This window comes from Prionailurus viverrinus, chromosome A3 (genome assembly GCF_022837055.1).
Source record: "Prionailurus viverrinus isolate Anna chromosome A3, UM_Priviv_1.0, whole genome shotgun sequence".
Lineage (NCBI taxonomy): Eukaryota > Metazoa > Chordata > Mammalia > Carnivora > Felidae > Prionailurus > Prionailurus viverrinus.
In genome coordinates, this window is record NC_062563.1 from 104,253,706 (window position 1) to 104,277,886 (window position 24,181).

General features: G+C 50.1%; 1 long non-coding RNA gene across 5 annotated transcripts in view; it reads left to right on the top strand.

Moving 5' to 3' along the window:
* LOC125162052 (uncharacterized) overlaps positions 1-24,181 on the top strand; it is a 157,213-nt gene that overhangs the window by 62,196 nt on the left and 70,836 nt on the right. For 4 of the 5 annotated variants that reach the window (XR_007150880.1, XR_007150878.1, XR_007150876.1 and 1 more), the window contains one exon: positions 2,885-3,006. This is a non-coding gene — a long non-coding RNA (uncharacterized LOC125162052). Of the gene's footprint in view, positions 1-2,884; positions 3,007-9,479; positions 9,642-24,181 lie in introns of all 5 variants that reach the window. The other variant, XR_007150877.1, reaches the window with a different exon arrangement.

The window sequence follows — 24,181 nt, forward strand, 5'->3', positions numbered from 1 at the left end:
TGGGGGCTCCGGCTTGGCCTTTCAGCGGTGAGACATTGACAGCACCACGGATGTTACAGCCAACTGAAGTCTCTGGCTTTGCTCCCCCGCCCCCGTGCCCCGGGTCCTTACTGCCTGGGAAAGAGGCTTGGGTGAAACCATCCAGTGAACCATCTGGTCTGGGGGTGGATGTCTGAGCTACTGTTTTCTTCCCCCTTCTCAGTTTCCCAGGCCTGGAGCCTTTCCTCTGCCATTAGGAACGGAAAGGGAAGGATCCGGGAGCTAGCTCAGGGAACATCCAGAAGGTCGCCTGGGCTCCATGTTCGGGTCCACCACGAGGGCTTGTATTTGCGGGGTGATGTTTGCGACCCTGGGGCCATGCCTCAGATCTGAAGGAAAGTGAAGTTGTGTGCGCAGGGGGAGACCTACTGGGGGGCCCTTCAATACTAGCGATGTAATTCAGCCAGACTGGGAGTGAGTACAGGAAGAACATGTGACCTTTGGGACTGTCCAATGTGAGGCTGGTGGTTTCCACCAACTATCAGTGGATGCTGGCATGTGGGAAGCCACATGTGTGACTGGCTCTTAATTAGGGGCAAATCTTTTAAAGTTCCTGAATGGGCTCTCTTAGGTTGTTTTTTGAATGGTAACTACATAGCCGGCCAACATGGAGCCATTATGGATTTTACTTATCCATGCAAGGGCTCCTGAACAAGCCAGCTCTGAATGTGGGGACCAGGTAGGAGGGATCCACATCTCGGTCCCAGCAGGGTCCCTTCCAGTCTGATCTTAGGACAGTTGCCAACTTCCTCCCTGCGGGTGCCTGTAAAATGAAGTTTGAGCACATGATCCTTAAAGCCCCGCCACGTCTCGCTCTGTGATTTTGGTCAAGGTCTGCATGGTTGGATGTCTGTTACTAGAGCCTGCCCGGGCTGTCATACTTTGGTGTTTCATCCCTCAGAAGTGGGGTAACTGGAGGACAGCACAACGGTGACACTAGAGGACCCAGGTTCTCCCTTGCACCCTTCTCCCTGGCTGACACATTTCTTCGTTCCTATTTTCCCTTTGCCCACCCAGGAAGGCACTGCATACGAAATCTTGGGGTCAGTTTCCAGACGTTAGGTCACAATAGAAAATGCCAGCTCATAGGACACAAATCAGGAAGCTGGTTTTCCCAACAGATTCATCTGGGCAACGTTCTTCCCAGAATGTTAGACACCACGGAGCCAGGTTTATCGCCTTTCAGAAAGCCCGGTGTTTCACTGCCACTGGCAAATGGGGCCCTTGACAAAAAACAAAACAAAACAAAGCAAAACAACAATAACAAAAACCCTCAGGCTGCAGGAGTTGATGTGAATCAGCTAACGCATTTGCACAGAAGGCTAGGGGAAAGGTAGAAGGAACAACAATACAGAGTTTCCAGAAATAAATACAGACTATCACAAGTGCCACGCGAGTGTTGGGAACAGCAGGGACGATGAGTGTTAAGGGGAGATTGAAACTCTGCCACTCAATAGAACTCTGCCGGCAAAGGCTCCAAAGTCTGCTTGTGCAAAAAGGGTTTGGGAAGCACACAATGAATGAATTTCAACAGCTTTCTTTATTTCCTAACTTCTCAGCGTCTTTTGTATGCTACTGTGCATTGTGAATGAATCTCTAGGGGGAGGATGGAGTTTTTCCAAAATCGGGCACCCCTTTCCTCCCTTTTTACAGAGAATTTTGCACCATTAACAAAGGTCAGGAAATGGGAAGGGGCAGGGGCAGCCGGTTTTCCTGGGAGACTCAAGGCTGCATCTTGGGCAGGTTGCACATGGAGGGGACGGCAGACCCCAGGAAGCTCTGAGTAGACAGGCAGAGCCCGTATCTTCTCTGCCCATCCGCAAGCAGTGCCCGGTCAGAGAACACGTCTGCAAAAGCACAGACCGGTGTGGATTTGACCTCCCTCCCATGGCAGTTCTGTCTCCTGCCTTCTCTTCCTCCCCTGGAATGTCTGAGCCACAGATTTAAACGCAAAGCTGGCTTGCAGGGCCATGATCTTTGGGGGAGGGGACATCATCTACCTTCCTGCATTGACCTGTCCCTCTGCCTGCCTTTGGAATGATCCTTTCACTTGTTTGGGAACTGAAAATAAGCTTCCGCAAACTACCTGCTGCTTGGGAGCCAAACCGTACTGGTCTCAAGTGGCAAAGTGGTTTCAATTAGAACCCCTGTCCTTAGAGCTGTCTCAGCCCTCTGCTGTCCTCAGGGCTTTTGTATGGTCAGGGACCCCTTCTCCCTCCACCTCACTGAGACTCCTCGGTGCAAGTCGCTCCATTCGCGATGTTTTGGTGCACCTGCTAATTCTCTTGGGATGGAAAGAGGACAGGGGACCAGAAGTTCAGCCTCCATATTCCTTGTCCCTCCTCACTGGGCTGCAATTCCCTGGTGACCTCTCTCATGTCTCTTTGGACCCTTGAGGAGTGCTGTTCGGTGTAGCACCTGGGCAAACACTGAGCAAATACCAGACTTGTCCTGAAAGTCCTGTGTGACCCTTTAGCAAGGCCAACAGGAGCACGTAGGGGAAGAGCCTCAATGTGCCCCAGCAGTAGACGCTGACCCAGAGGGTCAGAACTAACTTCAGCTTTCAGTAAACAGGTAGTGGGCTTCTGGGAACATCTGCCTTTTCTGTCTCTTGTGAATTATTTTTAAACGAACGCCCTGCTGCCCACCCGCCCCCCACCCCATCATCACCGCCCGCAATTTTCGTTGATTATCGCTGTTTGAATAGGTGGTGATAAATTTGATTCCCCAGCTCACTGTGGCATTTATGATCTGTCTTTCCCTTTTCGGTTTCCATGTACCGGAGTGACTGTCTCTCAATGCGGTTGGCAGTGACCTGTGTTTTTCATGCATGTTTTTGTTTCAGAATAACTGGGAGGTGAAACAAGAAGCTCTATGACGCAGTTGATCGAAAATGACACAGACACAGAAAAGTCAGGACTCGGCCCCCTCCAGTGCCTCCACCTGCTGCCCACGGCCAGAGTGCAGGTGAAGGGTTTCCCCTGGGGCTTGATCCTAACTAAACCCCGGAAGACGTTTGGAACTCTTTTTCCACACCTACTCTAATCGTGGCCTGTTAATGATCACACTAAAATCATCACTAACTTTGAGCTTTCTACTGGAAACCTCTGTCTTCTCAGCTGCCTCCTTTTCTTCCCCCGCACCTCAGTCACCTTCGTTCCACGAGGTTTCTTGGGCTCATACTGTTATGGCATGTTCTAGAGTTGAGTTGGATGGGACCCACTCTGTCCCTCCCCCTTCCCAGCACTTACCAATATCAACAATTATGCTGTTTGTTCGCTCATTAATTGGCCGTGTACCTCTCAACCTGCCTTCCAAATTTCAGTTCAATAAAGGAAGATTCTAGTCTGTCTCATTGCCCAGTCTGTCCTCAGCACCTGGCGCTCTGCTCAATAATTATGTGTTGGCTGGATCCATCATCTTATCACTTCTCATACTGACTCTGTGATATTGAGTTGCCCAGTATTCTAACCACTGTTTGGCGGGTGAGGAAACTGTGAATCCATTTACCTCTGGTGATCTAAGGGGGTAAATGGAGTGGCCAAGGTGGGGACACAGGCTTTCTGTCAGTATACTGGCCGGCAGGAAAGGTTGATCATAAACTCTCTATTACCTGGATAATCAGATTCTCACCTGAAACCAAGTTTTGCCTTGCAAATCAATGTCCTTAAGTTAAATCTCATTTGCTTATGTTCCTGGAAGATTAAAGGCAACCATGTAGCAGAGGCATGTGTCCTCAGTGGGGAGTCTGGAGTATGGGGCCCTTGTCCTCGCTCTGCAAGCTGTCGCCTGGGTGAATCATCTAACTTCTCTAGGCACTGCTTTCCTCGGCAGAACACCAAGAAGACCAGATGATCCCAAAGATCCCACCCTGCCCTGAGGTTCCTTTCCCTTCTCTGCCAGTTCTGTTTTTCAGAGTCTAGAACTCTGAGGAGGCAGTGCAGAAAGGTATCGTGGGGAAACACAGGCAAAGCCCCTGAGAATACACAGAGCCCAAGCCCAGTTGTGGGTTTACGGACGTGCCCCATGGGGTGCTCACACATACCGAAACCCCTTTAGACACATCCCTGTCCTGGTATATTTCGTTCTCAAGAACCATAGGAGGAGCAAAATAAATTGAACACACAATTCTAGATGGATGGGGCAATGGTTCTGAACCCTGGCCAGACATCAGAATTACCCAGGAGTTTTCAAAAATCCAAATGCCCAGGCTCCACCAGCACCATTCACAACAAAATTTGGAATGGTGGGGGGAGACATGAGTATATATATATATATATATTTTTTTACTCCCCAGGTAATTCTGTCATGTAGCCAAGGTGAAGAACGGTTGATCTGGGGCCATGTTGCCCAATATGGCTAGTAACCACGAGCCACATGTATCTCCTGAAAACTTAAAACGTGGCTGTGTGACTGAGGAGCTACATTTGTAATTCCTTTTTATTTTCGTTAATTTAAATGTAAATATCCACATGGGGCTGTGCTTGTTGCACTGGAAAGCACAGATCTAGGACACAGGTATCATCACAGAAAGTTCTACCAGACAGCTCTGTCTGGGTGAACTCTGAGGCCTGTTAATAACCACCAAGTGAAATTACACTGAGTGCAAGGGAAGTTTAAGGTAATTATCTCAGTCTGTTAATTTGACTAGGGCCTGCTCTCCTGTCTTGGGCCTACAATATATTTTTCATCCACCTCTTGAGCCCGGGCTTGGGCGGCAGCAAGAACGACACGCTTTCAAAGCAGTGCACGGTAGGATCCAGAAGAATTTACAATACCTACAAAGGTCCAAGGCTCTGACTCAAGTCATTTGGCATTTACTCTGGCTATCCCTTCAGTCTGCATCTTTGAAGCCCCAGCTCTGGAAAGGGAGCTGTCTGAATGATTGTTTAATTACCAGAATGTAGGACAGTGGGAAGCAGGCCTTCCAGAAAGAACTTTTGGACAAGCAGATTGCCAAGGGGTGTGGGGGGGGGGGGGGGGCGGGGAGGGTTGGAGTTTTGCAGGAGTTTGGAGTTCTGTAGGAATTCAGGCTTTGAGACGGGCTCACTGAGGCCACTCAGCCAGCTCAGCCAGTTTGGGGTTACAGCTGGAGAAACAGAAGCCAAAGCTGAATCATTTTCTGCTTATCACTCAGAGACTGTCAGAGTTTTTTTCTTTTTTTGGAGGGAAAGCACCTTACAACAAATAATCATACTATTTTGAATTTCGAAGCTTTCCCTTTTTCAAAGCACTTTACCACCTCTGACTTATTTTGTCCTCACAACAAGGCCACAGCCTAAGTAGGGAAAGGGTTTTTAGTGCCTGTCTAACACCCTGAGCAAAAGCTCAATATTATGGAAAGAATTAAATAGTAAAAGTGGAGACTCTGAGGCATTATTTTGTCCTCTCTGGTCACACTCAAGCACGTAGCAGCATAGCCAGAACCAAACATACCTGAATGTTGCAGTCTTACAGTGGATTGTGTTTTTCAAAAGAACATAGGCTTCACATTTGTTCTGTCTCATTTCACCCTAGCTTTCTAACTCCTGCGAGTTGATGGTTGGAGGCCATTTTTTCCTCAGAGGTTTGTGTGACTGGCAAATGTGTTAAATACACCTTCAGTGTCTCCCCACCCCACCCCCACCCCCAAGTTAGTTTTAAAGTGGAGTGTGGGACAGAACAGAGGACAGGGCCCCTGTGGGTTTCCATGGAAATATCTCTGCTTCCCTCCAAAGGACAGAACTGGAACAAAAAAAAAAAAGCCATAGACCGACACGGTCACCTTGGAGCCTTCAACTCTCTCTACGTGTAGAGCTGCCGAGAATCGTTTCAAACCTCACTTGCCAGTGGGGAGAAAACACCCAAGAGTCTGTGTTGAGATCGAGTGGGTGGCCTAGCCAGGACGGCCATCTCCAGCAGCGGGCATGGGAGTAGAGGTAGCAGGACCGAGGTAATGCCATGGTCTGACCTCTTTGGGAAGGTTGTCCCAGCCACTGTGAATTCTCCTGGTCATTCCATCATCTGGCCCATCTTTGGTATCTTGTGTACTTAGGATACGATGAGAGGTTTTCAGATGCTTTACTGAAAGCAAGCATCTTTGGTATTTTATGTACCTAGGATACGATGAGAGGTTTTCAGATGCTTTACTGAAAGCAAGACGCACTTTCTGGGGCATTCCCCTAATCGACTGTTCTGGTGAAGCTCGTCAAAACAGGAAATGAGGTTAGCATGGAATGACTTTCTCTTAGAGAACTCGTGGTGCCTCTTAAAGACCACCACTTTCTTCCCAAATGCTTGTGAACTTTGTCTGATGCCTCTTCTGGGTTTGCCCGGAAACTGGAGTGAGTCTGCTCTTCTGTAGTTTTTAGAACCCATTCCTTCGGAAAATGGTGGTGATACTTGCTCGTTCCCAGCCTTCCAGCCCCTCTCCCTTGCACCTCAGTATCTCGAAGATGTCTGCAAGTTGCTCTGGAGTTAGAGGTGCGCATACTTCAAGCCCAGCAAGAACGTGGCTCCGTGCACGTGCCCTTGGCTGAGGTGGTCACAGGGGGGCTTTAGGGAGCTCCCTCCTCATGCTGCTTGGCCCCCATGCTCCCTTTTCATCAGCTGTGCCAGTAAGAGAAACGAATCCAGTGGATGAAAACTTAGTGAAAACAATCCACTTTCTTGCCCTGCTCCACGTGTGGGCATCTGGCTCAGAAAGGCACCGTAGTTGCAACAGATGTGCCCAGCTTCCTTCACGTGAATCCCCACGCAGGGTTCTTTGACTCAATTTTCAAAAGCAGTGAGGGTTTCATAGTCTGGGCGAGCAGCAACATGCTTATCTCTGCTGAGGCTTTCTGACAAATGGCTTGACCTCAAATTTCTAGATTTACATGTCTTTTTGTTAACACTGAGATCCTTTCGAGTCACATTTGCTTTTACCCAGTAGAAGGGAGTCAACCTGGAGAACGTCTGGCCTTGAGTCACAGGTGTCCACGGAGGACTGATGTCTCCAAATATGAGAAGTGGATTACCTCCTGGAGGTCTGCCTATGCATAATGCTCTCACTTCTGTAATCAGGGGTCTGCCTCCCTTTTAACATGACGTAGCAGGACCTCAAAAGCCAGTCTGGGTCCCCATGATGAGTGGGACCTGCTCTCCTTTAACCTGGGGTCCCTGCCTCACTTTTTCCAGGTCTACAACAGGTACCGCCTTTTCAGGGACGGTCACTTAAGTAGTTGGATGAATAAACGTGCACCTAGAACAATCCCAGCTACCACCTGAGGCTTTCATTTGTTCGGGACACAACTTTTGGTGGTTCACACGTTACAGTTAGCTCTTGAACCACATGGGGGTTGGGGGCACCAGCGCCCCACACAGTTGAAAATCTGCCTATGGCTTTTGATCCCCCCCAAAGCTCAACTACTAATGGCCTACTATTCACCGGAAGCCTTACCAATAACAAACGGTTGATTCACACATACTTTGTTGTATGTATTATTTTTACTAGGCAGTGAGCCTGAGAAAACAATATTAAGCAAATTACAAAGAAGGGAAAATACATCACAGTGCTGCACTGTAAAACATCCAGGTATAAGTGGGTCTGCTCAGTTCAAACCCATGTTGTTCAAGGGTCTGCTGTATTTCCAGGCCTCATCACAGGCCCCAGAGATGGCATTATTACCCTTTTGTTTCAGTTAAGAAAACTGAGTTTCGGGGCACCTGGGTGGCTCCGTCGGTTAAGCGTCTGACTCCTGATTTTGGCTCAGGTCATGAGCTCACGGTCGGGTGTGTGAGTTCAAGCCCCGCATCGGGTTCTGCACTGACAGTGCAGAGCCTGCTTGGGATTCTCTTCCTCTCCCTCTCTCTGCCCCTCCTCTGCTCGTGCTCTCTCCCTCTCTCTCTCAAAATAAGTAAATAAAACGTTAAAAAAAAAAAAGGAGTGTGACTAGTAAGTGACAGTTAGAGGAAAGATAGCTGAACATAACTGAAAACAGAAGGCAATCAAAAGTCCAAGGGTCCCTGCCGAGTCCTGGGCACCCCCTCCGCTGAGCAGAACTTCAGGCCCACGCGGCAGCCACCTGAGCCTTTTCCTTCCTCCCTCAACACTGGCAGCCATGTTGGTCTTGCCTCCTGCCTCTTTGCAGAGGGTCTTTGGCGGGGCGGGGGGAGGTGGGGGGCAGGATGTGGATACACTTTGGTTCTGCAAACTGCCCACTACTCCAAGTGTGGTTGGAAGGTCAAAAAAGGCAGAGGTCCCACCCTGGCCCCTGGCGTCAGAATCTGCCTTCTCACCAGATCCCAGAAGACCCGTGAGCACAACTGCTAGAGCTCAGCTCTCTGGGCCTCTTGAGGTCAGAGCTCTGTGGTAACACCTTCTACCTCCAGAGCCCAACGTGTGCCTGCCTTACGTAGGTGGTGAGGAAATGTTGGTAAAGTGAATTTGGTCTTTATTCTTCTGAGAAGCTAGTTGGGGAATTTGGGGGGAATCAGTCAGAGGCTCTCTGGGGTCCCAGGCAGGCCCCCACCCCTCAGCAAACAGTGAGGCTGTTTGAGAGTCAAGGGGACGGAGAAGCGTATTGGGCTAAGAAACCATAAAAAGAGTTACATCGGTAGAAGGGGTTGCTGCTGCTGTTTGAGGAAGAAAAGCAAAGACGAGGGAAATGTGGCATCCAAAACAGGGTCCCGCCTGCAGCCCTTAACGATTCTTACTCCATTATTTTCATCTTTGGAACCTCTAGAGGCAGTAGAACACAGCCCTGTAATCGGTCACTGTCTTTAGGTTACCTTCCGTCCATCTGCTGTTTTCTTTCCTCCAGAAGTTACTTTACCGACAGTACCCCCCCCCCCCCCCAACTCCTGTCATCTCTTTGAGAAGGAAAAGCTATTTGGCGGTTCATCGCCGGTTCTGGCATGGCTGCCTTACCACGAGCACAGTCAACAACGGGAGCGTGAGCATGAGCGTGTGCGCGTGCATGCGTGTGTGTGTGGGGGTGACCGTGGGTGTCGGTAGCGCGCCAGCACCTGTGTACGTGCCGCGGTGTGCGTGGTGGGTGTCTGTGCGTGGGTGGAGGGGGCGTGGGGGCGGGCGTGTTGTGTATACCGTGGGTGTCCCTGCGGTGCGCAGGCGGGTGGGTAAGCGGGTTATCTGGGAGGTGTGCGGGTTGTGGGTGGGTGTGTTTGTGCGCGGCACGGTGTTGAGCACACCCCTTATTGGGGGGGCTCTCTTCAGAGCCCCACAGAACTCCACATGGCACCACCCAAAGAGGAGGCAGCACCTCGGGAAGGATGTACCCGGGACAGGATCACCTGAACAGAGGCCCCATCCTCCTGCCCTCCTCGCTGACCTAGGGCCAGTCGAGGGGCGCATTGGTCTCCAAGTGTCGTGTCTGGTGTCCGTGCTGGAGGACAGCTGAGTTCTTTTTCCAGCACTACGTCTCCTGCTGGCACCCACAGCAATGCCTTTTCTTGCACAGGCAGCCAAGGCCAACCATGGATCTACTGGGCTGCAATATGCTGACAACAGATGAGGGTGACCCACCCGGTCCCCGGAGCAGCTGGTGCCCGGTCTGCTGTCCGCATGGCCCCCGCCCCAGCCCTCACGTGCGGTCCCTCGGCAACAGCACTGCTCGTGTTAGGTAAAGGCTACCTCACTTTCCTTGACGTGTCTGTTCCGAAGACAGTCATGGCCCTTGAAGGCATGGCCAGTGCTGGGGCCTTTCCTTTAGGGTTGGAACAATGGAGACCCCATTAATTACAAGACTCAGGCAGATGCGCCCCCAGTTCTGGTCTGCCTGGTCCCTGGCTCTGGTCTGCCTGGTCCCTGGCAAGCTGTGGGATCTCTGAGCTTTGGTTTCCAACTTCACCCTGTCACCTAGGAGGCTGTTTGCAGTAATGCACGAAAGCATAGTGTACAGATTCAGTTATGGTGGCTGTGATCATTATTATTTTCATTTGTAAAGATTGAGGATTAAAAAAAAACAAAGATATCAGGAAATAGTAGGAACATACCGTCAGTGAAAATACTTGGGTAGGGTCCTAATGACCTAAGCTATAAATATAAAATATGAAAAGGAAGAAAAGATCTAAAAGGCAGGGGGGCCAAGACAGCAGTCTCAGAAAAGGAGAATGGTCTTAGAGAGAGAGAGAGAGAGAGCACGCGAGTGAGAGCTGGAGAAACATAGGACCAGCCTTCCAGAACTCTGCTTCCTCTTCTTGGGACAAGCGTGACAGGCCCTGATTCCGAATCTGCAGAGCCAGACGTGGTATAGAAGCATCGATTTGCTTTAATGTAAATATTTTGATGTCTTTCTTTGCCTGAACTTTTAACCTTGCTGGTAAACAGGGTAGGTAGAATAAATGATTGTTTTTCTGAGAACTGACTTTTGAGGCAACAGGGGGGGGAAAAAGGATTTTTATTAGCTAATTGTCAGTCTTGTGCATGATTGAAAACCTCACTTTTCTGCTTCTCAAAATCTGCTTCAGGAGACCAAGAACTGCTTTATTCTAATTTCTGAAAAGGAAAACTGTAAAATGTAGAAATACACCAATTCAAAAACAGCAAAACTTACAAAGACAATGGAGGGAGGGGAATCATTCTGTAGAAGGTTTCTGAAATGAGAAGAACAATTCAATTAAAGTCCAAGTTGTTTCTAATTAGTAACTTTCCAGGGGGCGCCTGGGTGACTCAGTCGGTTGAGTGACCGACTTCGGCTCAGGTCATGATCTCGCGGTCTATGAGTTCAAGCTCCGCGTCGGGCTCTGTGCTGACAGCTCAGAGCCTGGAGCCTGCTTCACATTATGGGTCTCCCTCTCTCTCTCTCTCTGCCCTCTCCCGCTCATGCTGTCTCTCTCTGTCTCTCAAAAATAATTAGTAACTTTCCGCCCTCCATTCCCCTGTGGACTCTGATTAAATGCTCATCTCCTCACTCCATTTCCATCCGTTGTCACCTCTGAGGTCTTGGGATGGAAGTCAAGAGGGCATCTGAGGTCCTGACCTCAGAGGGAGCCGTGAAATAGACTTGCAATATGCAAGGTACTACTTTTCTCTCCCCAGGCAGGCAGTGTTTTGTTTACAAGCACTGTCCCTGCCAGTGGATTGTCCAAGAATATTGGGTAATAAATGGAACAATGACAGGGAACCAACAGAACGAGGAAGACATGGATTCTAGCACAAGTTTTCCACCTGAAAGTGTCATTTAACCTCTGCCCTGCGATTTCCTTAGCTATTAAATGAAGATATGACTTTTTGGCTTCAAGCCCCATGGAGTTGTTGTCAAAATACAAGACCTGGGGGGCGCCTGGGTGGCTCAGTCGGTTGGGCGGCCGGCTTCGGCTCAGGTCATGATCTCGCAGTCCGTGAGTTCGAGGCCCGCCTCAGGCTCTGTGATGACAGCTCAGAGCCTGGAGCCTGTTTCAGATTCTGTGTCTCCCTCTCTCTGACCCTCCCCCGTTCATGCTTTGTCTCCCTCTGTCTCAAAAGTAAATAAACGTTAAAAAAATTTTTTAAAAACAAAATACAAGACCTGATTCAAAGGGATACATGCACCCCAATGTTTACTGCAGCATGATTTACAATAGCCAAGATATGGAAGCAGCCCAAGTGTTCATTAATGATACGGATACAGATGAAAAAAGTGTGTGTGTGTGTGTGTGTGTGTGTATATATACATACAATGGAATATTATTCAGCTATAAAAAAGAAAGAAATCTTGCCATTTGCAATGACACAGATAGAGCTAGAGGGTATTATGCTAAGCAAAATAAGTCAGTCAGAGAAAGACAAATAGTATATGATTTCACTCATATGGAAATTTTAATAAACAAAACAAATGAGCAAAGGGGCAAATAGAGAGAAACCAAGAAACAGGCTCTTAACTGTAGAGAACAAACTGAGGGTCACCAGAGGGGAGGCAGGTAGGGGGATGGGATTAAGGAGTGCACTTGTGATGGGCACATGGTGTTACATGGAAATGTTGAGTCACTCTGTTGTACCCCTGAAACTAATATAACACCGCATGTTAATGATAGGGGGATTACAATTAAAAACTTTAAACAAAAACCCAACGAGATCCAAAATATGCTTTGAAATAGTTAGAGGGAAAAAGGAAACCCTCTCCATGCTCAGATTGTGATGGAGTCCCACCAATGTCGTAACAGATGACTGTACATCCTTTGGGTTCATAAGACTTGATGGAGACCCCAGTCTTGGAATGACTCTCCTCCCCCTCACTGTTTGCACCTACGGTATGTGTGCCTGTTGGTGGAATTTCTTTCAAATAATGGTCCCATTGGGAGGGAAAACTGAAGACATTGAGAATAAATGTTTCAAGTCTTCTAAGACAGGGTGGTACAGATAGGACTTCTAAGGAAGTTTCTCCCCGCCTCCTTATAAGAAGGATGAAGGGGAGGAGAGGGAGTCCCAGAAGAGGAAACAAATGGCCGCATCTTTTTAAAGATGGGATTGAAAAAACCCCACAAAGCGTGTGAAGAGAGGCAGCTCGTGAGAAGCCAATTCCTAACGCTCTCGGTCCTCATCCCTCTCCCCTCCTTTTCCTCTCAGAGTAAATTAAAGAACCGGCTAAAATCCAAATTGTGTGTGTGGTATCTTTATCTGATCAACCTCATCCTCTAATCACATCTTATCTTTGCTTGTAAAGCAGCTCCCTTCCTGTTCTCCAGGCACATTACTTCTTTAAATGTTATGAACACACACACATATGAGTCAACCCTGCAGAAAAACAGAACTGAAGGTCTTCTTCCTCTGCAATTCGTTGGGAGGCTTCGTTCTGGAAGGCCTGAGCTGGCCTTACTAGCAAACGGTTCCACACATCCCAAAAGCTCTGCAAACAGCTCAAAGCAAACAAGGTGGGACATCAGATGAATACTAAAGAATGGAAATGTCATTCATTTCCCCATCTGTGTCCTTCCTAGACGACAGGGAGCATCAGTCACTGCAAGTTTGTTGAGACTGGTAAGTTAGAGGATTTATTTGGAAAGCGGTGTTAATAAGATATTTTATTTAAAACAATTTTTTCATGTATTTATTTTTGAAAGAGCAGACAGAGCGTGAGCAGGGGAGGGGCAGAGGGAGAGGGAGACACAGAATCCGAAGCAGACTCCAGGCTCCGAGCCGTCAGCACAGAGCCCGACGCGGGGCTCGAACTCAAGACCCGTGAGATCATGACCTGAGCCGAAGTCAGACACTTAACCGATGAGCTAGCTACCCAGGTGCCCCAAGATATTTTTGAGAAACTCAGTTGTGCGTGGTTAATGCTATCTTTTCTTCCCCTTGATTCATTTCAAACTGTTGAAGTTGGAAAGTTGGGGGCTGTTTTAAGATGCACTAAGCTGAAAAGAGTCATTTTGTTGTGGTGGTGTTTATTGTTACTGTTCTTGTTGGCTGGTTGGTTCTAGTTTCTACAAGGCCCCTCCTCTCTGGGTTCCTGGGTAATGACCAGGCCAGCGTTTCTCCAGCCAGACGGTGAAATGGGTGCTTTTAAGGCAAAGGCAACATGAGTCGTGTCTCCGAATGTCATTCCTTTGTGTGTGTTTCCACACTGAGCGTTCTTTGCAAAATTACATAAATACTTGTACGTAAGCTGCAGTCTATGTAAGAGTGTGCCCCATTATGGAAAAGGGTAGATTTAAAAGTATTCCTTCCGTTGGCGAATAAATCTTCCCCGTTACCTCATCATTACAACTGTTAGTCACATTTGAAACTCCTTCGATTTCCTTCTCCTAACCTCCTCCCCCATCCCGCCTTGGAAAGAGGCCTCCCTCGTGTAGCAAAGCGTTTGTGACTTTGGCATAAAATACAATCTCTGATTCCCACCACACCCATCCAAATTCGAAGAGAAACGCATCTTTCTATCACATTGAGACAGGAGTATAATATTTATTGAAAATCTATGAGCCTATATTGTTCTCAAAAGCACTTCCATACACTCATCCATGGCCCCATGGGGCAAGTAGCAACTTCATCCTCATTTTAAGACAGAGAAATGAAAGGGCGCCTGGGTGGCTCAGTCGGTTAAGCATCCGACTTTGGCTCAAGTCATGATCTCACAGCTCGTGAGTTGGAGCCCCGCATCGGGCTCTGCGCTGCCGGTGTGGAACCTGCTTGGGTTTCTCTCTCTCTCTCTCTCTCTCTCTCTCTCTCTCACTCTGCCCCCTCCTACTTGTGCTTTCTCCCTCTCTCAAAATAAAAAAGCATATAATGTATTTCTAATCATCTGGAGCTCCAAATTCAGTAGCAATCATTTAAAGAGAGACAGAGAGAAATGAAGTCTCAGGGTGGGCAGGCAACTTGCCCAGAGACCCAGTTAGGAAGTGGCGAAGCTGATACTCAGAGTGGGTTGGTTTAACCAAATATTTTAAAAATTTCAATTTAATTTGTGAAACAGCCCTATCTGGTGGGTATGATTGTCCCCAACCTATCACCAATCCGGCAGGTCTGAGGCAAAGCTGTACAACCAAAGACCGGCCAGACTTGGAAGAGGCACGCACCCATGGCTGCCTGGCTCCCATCACCGGCCGCCGGGGAGATGGGTGCTCCTGGGTGCACTTCATTGCCTCCCTGTCCACACGCAGGCTGACCACTCCTCGTGCTCCCTGTGCATGGTAGAGTCACCTCCTTCTAGAAGGGAATTCCTTTCGGAGCCGCCGTGCCTCTCCCTCCTCTCTGTGAGAGGCATCTCCTGCTTTCTGGGTTTCAGCCCAGAAGGGAGGTGGGAAAACTTGGAAAATAGGAGGTCTTGCTCTTCTGGACTCACTGGCACTCAGCCCCAGGGACTATAACCACGATGCACCTGACAGCAGAGTCGCAGCCTGGAACCTGGAGACGTTTGCCGGGAATTCTCCGAGTCTCTTGTGGAGGCACAGTGGCCAGCTGTCCCGGATTCGGCAGCGGGGGGCCCCGTGCGGGTGATACTTGGCAGATCATCTCGAGCAGAGGGCTGCAGGGTGAGAGCATCACAAGAACACTTTGTCTCCCGGAAAGCTCATTCCAATCATCCTTCCTCGGTGCTCAGATGGCTGAAAATTAAATACAAGATCTGCTCTTATCACCCCTGCAGCTTTTTTTTTTTTCAAGTCTCACACACTCACACAAAAATTGGGAACTTGATCACTGTGGGCTGACGATGTATTTTGAAAAGGAGGAGGGCAAAACCCTTCTTTCCCTGAAAGTTCCCATCCATTGTTGGGTAAACATCATAAATCTATTGCAGAGAGACAGGCTGCATGTACTCAAATTACCTCCTGCTACAATTTTAGCTTTGAGTTTTAATGCCCTAAACATGAACAGCGCTGGATCCTAGTGCAGGTCTGATTAATGAGGCAGCTTTGCCGACTATAGGGTCGGAGAGAGGCTCCCCACTCCCTTCCTCTTTTTTTTTCCTCGTGGCTTAGTAACCACTTCGGCAAATTTCCCTATTAAATATACAAGGCAACTGAGTGTAATAAAACCTAAAGGTTGTGACAGATAAACACTAGCGTCTCTCCGGGCAGACCTCGCCAGCTGACAGAGAGCAGGTCTGCTCAAGTTTGCCCCTGGAATCCCCAGCGTTGCGTCCGGAATCCCAGCCTAGAAGCCACGCACACCTTGCCACTTGCCCATGGGTCATCTTCAGTCTGTGGGTTACACTTGCAGGGCCGTCTGCTTCCCGGGTGGTTACGTGGTTTGTACATGGAGGAGTTGGACGTGCCCTAGTTATGTGTGAGATCATCGGTGCCCTCACTTGGCATTTGCCAGTGGGGCAGAAGGTCATACTTGGGAAGTGACCCAAATTAGCGCCTAACATCCAACCAGGAACGCAAGGGGGTTTTGTCTCGCCCAGATATTGCCTGCCCCTGGAATACGGCCCTGAATCATATTTGTCGGGCATTTCATACGCACTGGGTACATTTAACCAAAAAGGCCGAGCCTTCTGTGAGGTGGCAGAGGGGCTCTGCATATACGATCTCATTCACTGTCCACAACAGCCCTGTCCAGCCAAAGACATTATCTCCACGTTTCTTACACATAATCAAGCAGGCCTATGCGATGACATAACTTGCCCAGTGATGGAGCTGGAATCTAAGCCATGCTCTGACTCCAAACTCAATATTCTTTTTTTTAAAATTTTTTTTCAACATTTATTTATTTTTGGGACAGAGAGAGACAGAGCATGAACAGGGGAGGGGCAGAGAGAGAGGGAGACACAGAATCGGAAACAGGCTCCAGGCTCCGAGCCATCAGCCCAGAGCCTGACGCGGGGCTCGAACTCACGGACCGCGAGATCGTGACCTGGCTGAAGTCGGACGCTTAACCGACTGCGCCACCCAGGCGCCCCTAAACTCAATATTCTTAAGCAATAAAACCTCTCCCTTCCCACTCCGTTCCTACTTGCATCCTCTTCATACACACACACACACACACACACACGCACACATACACACACATACCCCTTTACACTTGAACCCTTGGGTGGGCCAGTTACATCAACAACTTAACCACAGAACCTGGGTTGGCCCAAATTACAGAGATTTAGAATCTAAAATTTGCCTGATACTGAGTCTTCAACAGAGTTAGTATTTCAGGGGAGTTTTGATTCTTTTCTAAACAAGCGTTCTGTTCACTTTTTGTCTGAAGGGTCAGATGGTAAATATTGTAGGCTTTTCAGGCCTTTATGGCCTCTGTCACAACGATTCCAGTCTACCACTGTAACGAAAAGCAGCCATAGGCAGTATGTAAAGGAATGAGAATGGCTATGTTCCAATAAAACTTTATTTACAGAGGCAGGCAGTGGGCCAGATTTGGCCCAAGGGCCACAGTTTGAGACCCCATTAGTTTCAACCCAAGCCATCACTAAAAGTGCTATCAACACCCTAAGGTTTTAAACATTGGGTCTGGCTAAACTATCAGGGCAAGACTAGGTGCCAGGGCCCTTACAGTTAGGCAGCAGAAGTTCATGTCTGCTAAATAAGCCCTGGGATCAATGTTGCTCCCACCCCACAGATGGCCAGGCCAGCGGGTCTCAGTATGTGCTTCACAGGGAGGTACCATAGGCCTTTTGCCAGAAAAAAAAAGAGTTTTCTGGACTAGTAAGTTTGGGGATCTTGGGTTAGGTAGCCAAACTATTTCTATGACTGCAGGACTTCTCAGGGCTTTCAATATACTGATGAACATTCTTTATCTCTATAGGAAGGGAAAGTCATTCAAGTCTCCCAACTTTGTTGGACTTATGTGTGCAATCCTTAGTTGTGCAGAGAGGGCAGCAGAGGGGAAAACGATGTGACTTTGGGTTCGGACTCATTTCCATTTCAACAGATGGGTGAGTTGGCTGAAAATGTCAGATTTGTTGAGCTGTTGTTATTGTCCCGTGTTTTTTTTTTTTTTTTTTCTGTTGTTGTTTTAATAGCCTTCGGAGTTTCCTCGTAGTCATTACGAAGAAAACCCCTGAGCTGAATCAAAACAACAATGACAAAAGCAAAAACAAAGACCTGAATCCCCACCAGCACAATTCAGACCTTCTTGGCTAGTGCCGGTATTCCACAGGCTGTGTTTATTTCAAAACGCACCTGCTTCCTTTTTTCTCCCTCATTTCCTAAGTGCCGCTGAGAATCCCTCCTTCTTGTCCAGGGACCCAAAAGGACCCCCTGGGGCAGGACCCACACAGGCCTTGGGTTGTGCATTCCTGGCAAAGCTGCTACCTCACCTACCCTCTGCCCCCATTCCAGGATGAAGGACCCTTCCCCACGTCCCCTCCACTCAGGCATGTGCCTGGTCCTGAAGCCAGGCTTCAGTGAAAGCCTTTTGTAGCTGTCTCCCTCATCCAGGGAACCTCGGTCTTTCAGATGAGATCCTTTGTGGGCAGAGTGACCCCTTTCTTATTGGGAATCAGTGCACAGGGGGACCCTGACCCATCAGTGGGGCTCTTGTATTTCCTGCCTAGAGAGTCCCCTGTTTCCTCCTGGGATGGGAGACATTGGTTCTAATCCTTCCCTCTCCACAATCTCGCCTCCCCAGCCTTGACCTGCAAAAGGACTCCAAGAAAGCTGCCAGGCCTCTCCTTGACTCAGGCAGGGGAGGTGAACACGGCCTCCTCTCGCTACAGTGAGCCCGGCAGAAGAAGGGGGCGGGTAAAGGCCAGACAGGCGTGAGTTCAAATCCCAGCCCTGGCCCCCACCAGCTGTGTGATCCAACCTCAGACCCAACCTCTCTGAGCCTCAGTGTCCCCATTTGTAAAATGCAGACCTTGCCCTACGGGGTTGTTGTAGGGAAAGCAAATCAGTGCCTGCGTAGGGCCTGGTGCCAGCGCCCAGTAAAGGGGCGTCCCGGCGGGGCCTGACAGCTCATCAGGAAAGGCTGCTGCCTGTCCATCCCGGGGAGGCTGTGCCAGATCAGAGGGAAGCTCAGCAAGCCACTTGAAAGGGACCTTGACTCATATTGTGGTAACTGAATATGCAGTTCAGGAAGTGCTTCGCAAGAGCAAACTGGGCTCCAGCCGCCCCCTCGTCCCCCTGCCCCTCTGCACGGCACTCATGGTGCCATGACGCTGTTCCCAGCAGCCTTCCCGTCTGAAGTCAGCTGGTGCTCAGGGGCAGTGTGGAGAGCAAGACCCAGGCGTGTGCGCTGAAGGCTGACGGGTGGGGGGGGCCGTGCGTTCATGGACAGACTGTCCAGCCGCCTGGGTTCTAATTCTGCTCCATCCGTCAGGTCAGGTGCTCAGCTCTCCTCTCTTCTCCATCTGCACCTGGCACTCGCCTGTATCAGGCCCGAGCTGAGCCCTTGACGGGCCCTGTATCACTTAATCCTCATAAACAGGTTCACAGGGAAAAGCTCTAAACTTCTCACCACTTAAGGATGGGGAAAGTGAGGCACCCAGAGTTTATGAAACGCTGAAGCACCCGAAGGGTGAGTCCCAGAGCCAGGATTTGAACCCGGGGAGTTGTCCTCCAGAGCCTGTCTCCTAACGGCTCGCATCTAGAACCTGTCTTACAGTAGGTCTCTGTGCGGCGTCCGTTGGCCGCACGCAGGATATTGTGAGCCTGGAGGGGAAGGTGAGGTGTGGGGCAGCTCCACTCGGGCTGCTGCTTCGCTGGCAGGCAAGGGAGTGGCTCCTGAGTTCCTGCCAGGGTTCCTCTGGCTCCCCACGCCTCCCATGCCCGCCACCCCAGGAGTGCGCCGGGCCACTGTTCCCACGTCCAAGCCTCCTGTACCGGCCGCCCCGGGAGTACTCCTGACCATGTCCACTGCTCCCTCTTGGGACCCTCCAGCCCCCCAGAGCCTCTGACTGAATGTTCTGAGGCCAGGGCAGCAGAACCCCATGTGCGCGGGGTACGGAAGAGAAGTGGGGGGTGGCTTGGGATGAGGCCGGTGCTGAATGGGGCAGGGGAGGCCCGGGAGGAGGAGGCCCATAGTAGCAGGAGGTGGCTAATAGTAGCCCCATCCCCACTCCCTGTGCCTATCTCCACATCCCAGGCCAGGCCGGGAGGTGGGGAAGGGGTGCGTCCCAGGGAGAGGGACGTAGGGCGGGGAGTGAAGTGACCGGAAAGTGCCGTGCCACAGTGGCACAGAATTGCTGAGCTGGCTCACAGGCCCTGAGACCTGCCTCACAGGCCTGCGGGAGAGAAAACTCTGCTGGCTGAGCCATCGACTGCCGGGAAATCAGGGCTCATCCTCGTTCCTCATTCAAGGCACACACCCTAACTCCCAAGGCCGTTCAAAGCTTGGTGTTGCCCAACTCAGGCAGGGGACGCTGGGCGTGCCCGGGTCCTCCTGCACACCCTCAGATCTCGAGCCCTGGCCACCAGTGTCCGGACTGTCTGGCCTCCAAGGCCAGACGGTGACCCCGTCCCTGGGTCCCGGAGCCCACGTGTCGAGGAGGAAGCTGTCATTCTGATGGCCCAGAAACATCTGTTCCCCATTCGTCATTGTCAAGCTCTGATGTCCTTTGGGACTCTGTTTGAAGGACAGTTTTTACTGTTGTAACCAAAAAAGCAAAAGGAAGCAAACAATCATGGGCCCCTTTATTTCGGGACTTTTTTTTTTTTTCTGTGTCAGAAGAAAGCTATTTCAGTAAATAGGGCTTTGCACCAATTACCTGCCCCCACAGTGAGCGACTGGAGCATCCCCCCTCCCCCTCTCCACTCCCCACCGTGCTGAGAAATTGAGGTAAATACATTTGGGCCGAGGCTGGAACAAAATGAGCCAGCAGGAAACATTTGGTTTCCACCTGGGTTTGTGCATCTTTTGAAAGATACCTGTGACCCAGCCCAGTGTCCCTGGTGCTCTGTGATCAAATGCCTGGAGCACAGGGCCAGTGTGTGTGTGTTCAGACAGTGGATAAGTGAGTTTGGAACTCATGGGCACCGTGGAGGTTCACCAGTGCACGCTTCAGCCATCCGGGCTCGCTGCCGTCCTCGGAGGCAATTAAGCCAGCTCGGGGTTCTGGAAGGCCATAAAATGCCCTACCTGCTGGAGGCCAAAGGTGGCTGAGTGGCCCTCTTGGAGCTAATGAAGGATCACAGGCTTGTCCCGGGGCTCTGCTGAACCCCCTGGAGGACCCGGTGTTTTCTTCCTGTGGATTTTAGGGAGGTGCTCGCGTTGGGAGGCCAGGAGGGTGTTTCCCAGCAGGATGCAGAGGTCTGGGTTCCTGGGATGTGATGAGTCAGCCCCTTGGTCCCTCTCTCCCTTCCTGCTTTTTTCCCCATGCAAAGTGTTCTAGTTTCTTACGGCTGCGGAAACATCCTTGGTAGCTAGAAACAACACAAATGTATCCCCTGACAGCTGTGGAGGCCAGAAGCCTGAAATCGGTGTCACTGGGCTAATGTCAAACGGGGGGCTCCTCCTGGAGGCTCTGGGGGATTCAGCTGCCTGCACTGTTCCAGCTTCCAGAGGTCGCCGGGATTTCTTGGCTTGTGGCCCCCTTTCTCCGTCTTAAAGTGAATCACTCTGACATCTGACTCCATTGCCCCTGGCCTTCTCTCCTTTGGCCTTCTTGCCTCACTCTTACAAGGACCCTAATGATTACACTTGGGGTGCACCCAGATGATCCAGGGCGAGCTCTCCATCTCAAGATCTTTAATTTAATCACGTCTGCAAAGTGCCCTTTTGCCATATAGGGTAACATTCAGAGTTCCCAGGGATCGGCCCGTGGGATTTGAGGGTGTGCAGGAGGACCCGGCGTGCCCCGCGTCCCCTGCCTGAGTTGGGCAACCCCAAGCTTCGAACTGCCTTGGGAGTTAGGGTGTGTGCCTTGAATGAGGAACGAGGATGAGCCCTGATTTCCCGGCAGGCGATGGCTCAGCCAGCGGAGTTTTCTCTCCTGGACTGCCATCCTCTGGGCCCTTTGTGACAGAGTTCACTGGAGCTTTGGACTCAGACCTGTGACTCTGGGATTGTCTGCTATGTGGGACGAAGGGAGGACCTGAGGATTCGTTTCGGTGCCATCCTACAGATGGACGAGTGCGTTGGTAACCCAGGCCTGGCATAAAGGACCCCGCTTCTGTCACCAAGTGGTATGCCTGGGGTGCACTGGAGCAAGAGAATGATGTTGGCTTCACCAGTTTCTGCCCCTGGCTATCTATTGTACAACAGGCTCTTCTATTGGCCTTGTTATTGCCAGAGCCCTGATGGAGTTCACGACCCACTACCTTGAAATATGGCACCTTGTTGGACATACGGGGTAGCTTAAGATGAAGGGGTCTGAGAAAATGGCAGCTGGACGGTCACTTGGACCTCCTCCTCGCCTTGCCCTTCTTCCCTGAAACTGGTCATGAAACACTGATGGGAGAGGTGCACCCCGCCCCGTACCCAGAGGAGAGGGGCATCCTGATGTCTAAAAACAAATAGATAGCAAGGAGATTCCTACAAACAGGCCTTACGGCGTGTCCCCCAGTCTACAGCACTTACCTCCCACTCCTTAATCGATCACACTCCTCAACTCTTTACCAAACTTTGCGTAGAACACTCGGGTCTGACTGTTTCCCTGGTTTCTTATTTCCTTACGAAGGCTCCTGTGGCAGGTGAAACTCCCATTACGTCAATCGGCATGCTTCTTTTCCTATTCGTCTGTCTCTGTCAGTTTAATTTTCAGGCCCAGCCGAGCATCCCCAAGACGGTTGAGGAAAAAATAGGTTTCCTCCCCTACAGCCAGTCTCTCACTGGCTGAGTGTTGCCAGGGGAGGAAGAAAATCTTCCTCCTTCTGGGATAGTAAAGTAGTAGCTAAAGCAGTATCACCTTGGGGCGCCTGGGTGGCTCAGTCGGTTAAGCGTCTGACTTCAGCTCAGGTCATGATCTCACGGTTCGCGGGTTCGAGCCCCGCGTCAGGCTCTGTGCTGACAGCTCAGAGCCTGGAGCCTCCTTCAGATTCTGTGTCTTCTTCGCTATGTGCCCCTCCCCCGTTTGCAATCTGTCTCTCTCTGGTCTCTCAAAAACAAATAAATGTTAAAAAAAAATTAAAAATAATAACAAATAGAGGACAAAAGACTTTTCTTTAATTATCAGAATTGATAGCTATGTAAATTTACAGATAACTCACAGGTGTTAAAAAAAAAAAAAAGTCCTAAACTCTGAGTCCTCTTGGGAACAAGAAGGGTGTCGTTGGACAAGAGGTGAGACAGGTCACAGCCAAGATCAGAGGAGGCATGAGGTGGCGTGGGGTTGATCACAAAGCGAGCACAGAGCCAGAACAGGCTGAGGCAGGTAGGGCACAGATGAAGACATCAGCCTCAGGAAGACTTTCAAAGAAAAGGCTCCGGGACAGGAGGGGGCTGCTCTGCAGAGAGGGGGCGCCTCAAACCTACAACTCTTGACCAAAGCATAATTTGCACAGGACTGGGAAAGATCCTGAGATGCGGGACTTTAGGTGTTAAAGCTGGGGACAGTCCCAAGCAAACTAGGATGGTTGGTCACTCAAGTTCCAACCTGTCTCCAGAATGTTCTTGCTTTTCTTTTTTTTTTAAGAGAGAGAGTATGAGCTGGGGAGAGGGGCAGGAGGAGAGGGAGAGAATCTTAAACAGGCTTCACGCTCAGCGAGGATGGAGAGGCTCGACCCCACAACCCCTGGATCATGACCTGACCCGAAATCAAGAGTCAGGTGCTTAACCGGCCAAGCCACCCAGGCACCGCTAGAATTTTCTAGTGATGAAAGAATCTCAGTCCCCCGAGGCCACGGAGGTGCCCCTCTCATCCACCGCTCATGCTTGGGGATGGTGGGTGTGGAAGATGCAGGGTAAGGTCACCCCACCGTTCCCTCCTAGAGAAGACGCAGAGCTTGTCTAGGATTTGGGACCCAGAAGTGGAAGGGACCCGTAAGATTTCATGAGAACGACAAGATTTTAACAATCAACTTTAATAGGTGACTTGGTTTCTCAGACTTGGTACTGAGTCAGTGTGGAAAAGATTCTTTCTCTAGAGGAGAAACCGCACCGGAGTTCATTTGAATTTCAAAGAGCAGTTTATCTTAAGCTAACACAGCTCAGTGAAGCCTACTGCAGTGGGTTTTATGACCAGGGGTACACCTGAGTGGAAAGGAACCCCGAAAATCTAGATTTGGGGTCCTGGAGGCCTCAGCCACAGTTTTCAGATCCTCTAGAAATACACAGACAGCTCAGCTATGTGCCAGAAGTGCAAAAAATTATAACTTTCATCCTTTTTTTTTTTTAATAGCTAAGCTCATCTTAACAGGCCCCTTTCCTGTTGGTAGCAACAGAATATTTCATTCTGCTCACCACAGATGTCTCGCTTTCTACTGTTTTAAGACTTACACTCATCGAGCTCTAAGTTTTCCGATGCTGCCCTAGGTTTCTTTTCCCCCCTCTTCTTTTTCCAAGATGCAGCCCCAGTGCCAGAAGTGGATCAGTGTGCCCTGTGGCATGGAGGAGGATCTAACCTCACGGGGAAACAGAGGTCCTCCGTCCTGGTCTCCAGGTGTCGGTCTCCGACCTCACCGTGTTCCCGAACCGCGGTGTCTCTGTCTGGGTTTACTCTCAGCCTGTCTTTACCGGGGACCCCGCGCTAAGGTCTGCCGTAACTGGTGTCTGTCCCCAGATTGGCTGACAAGTAACCCATTGCGCCATTGTAAGACACTCTGTTTATCCATTCACCTATGGATGGCCGTTGGGGCCATTTCCAATTTTGGAGTATTATGAATAAACAAACACACATCGTTTTGTGGACGGATGTTTTTT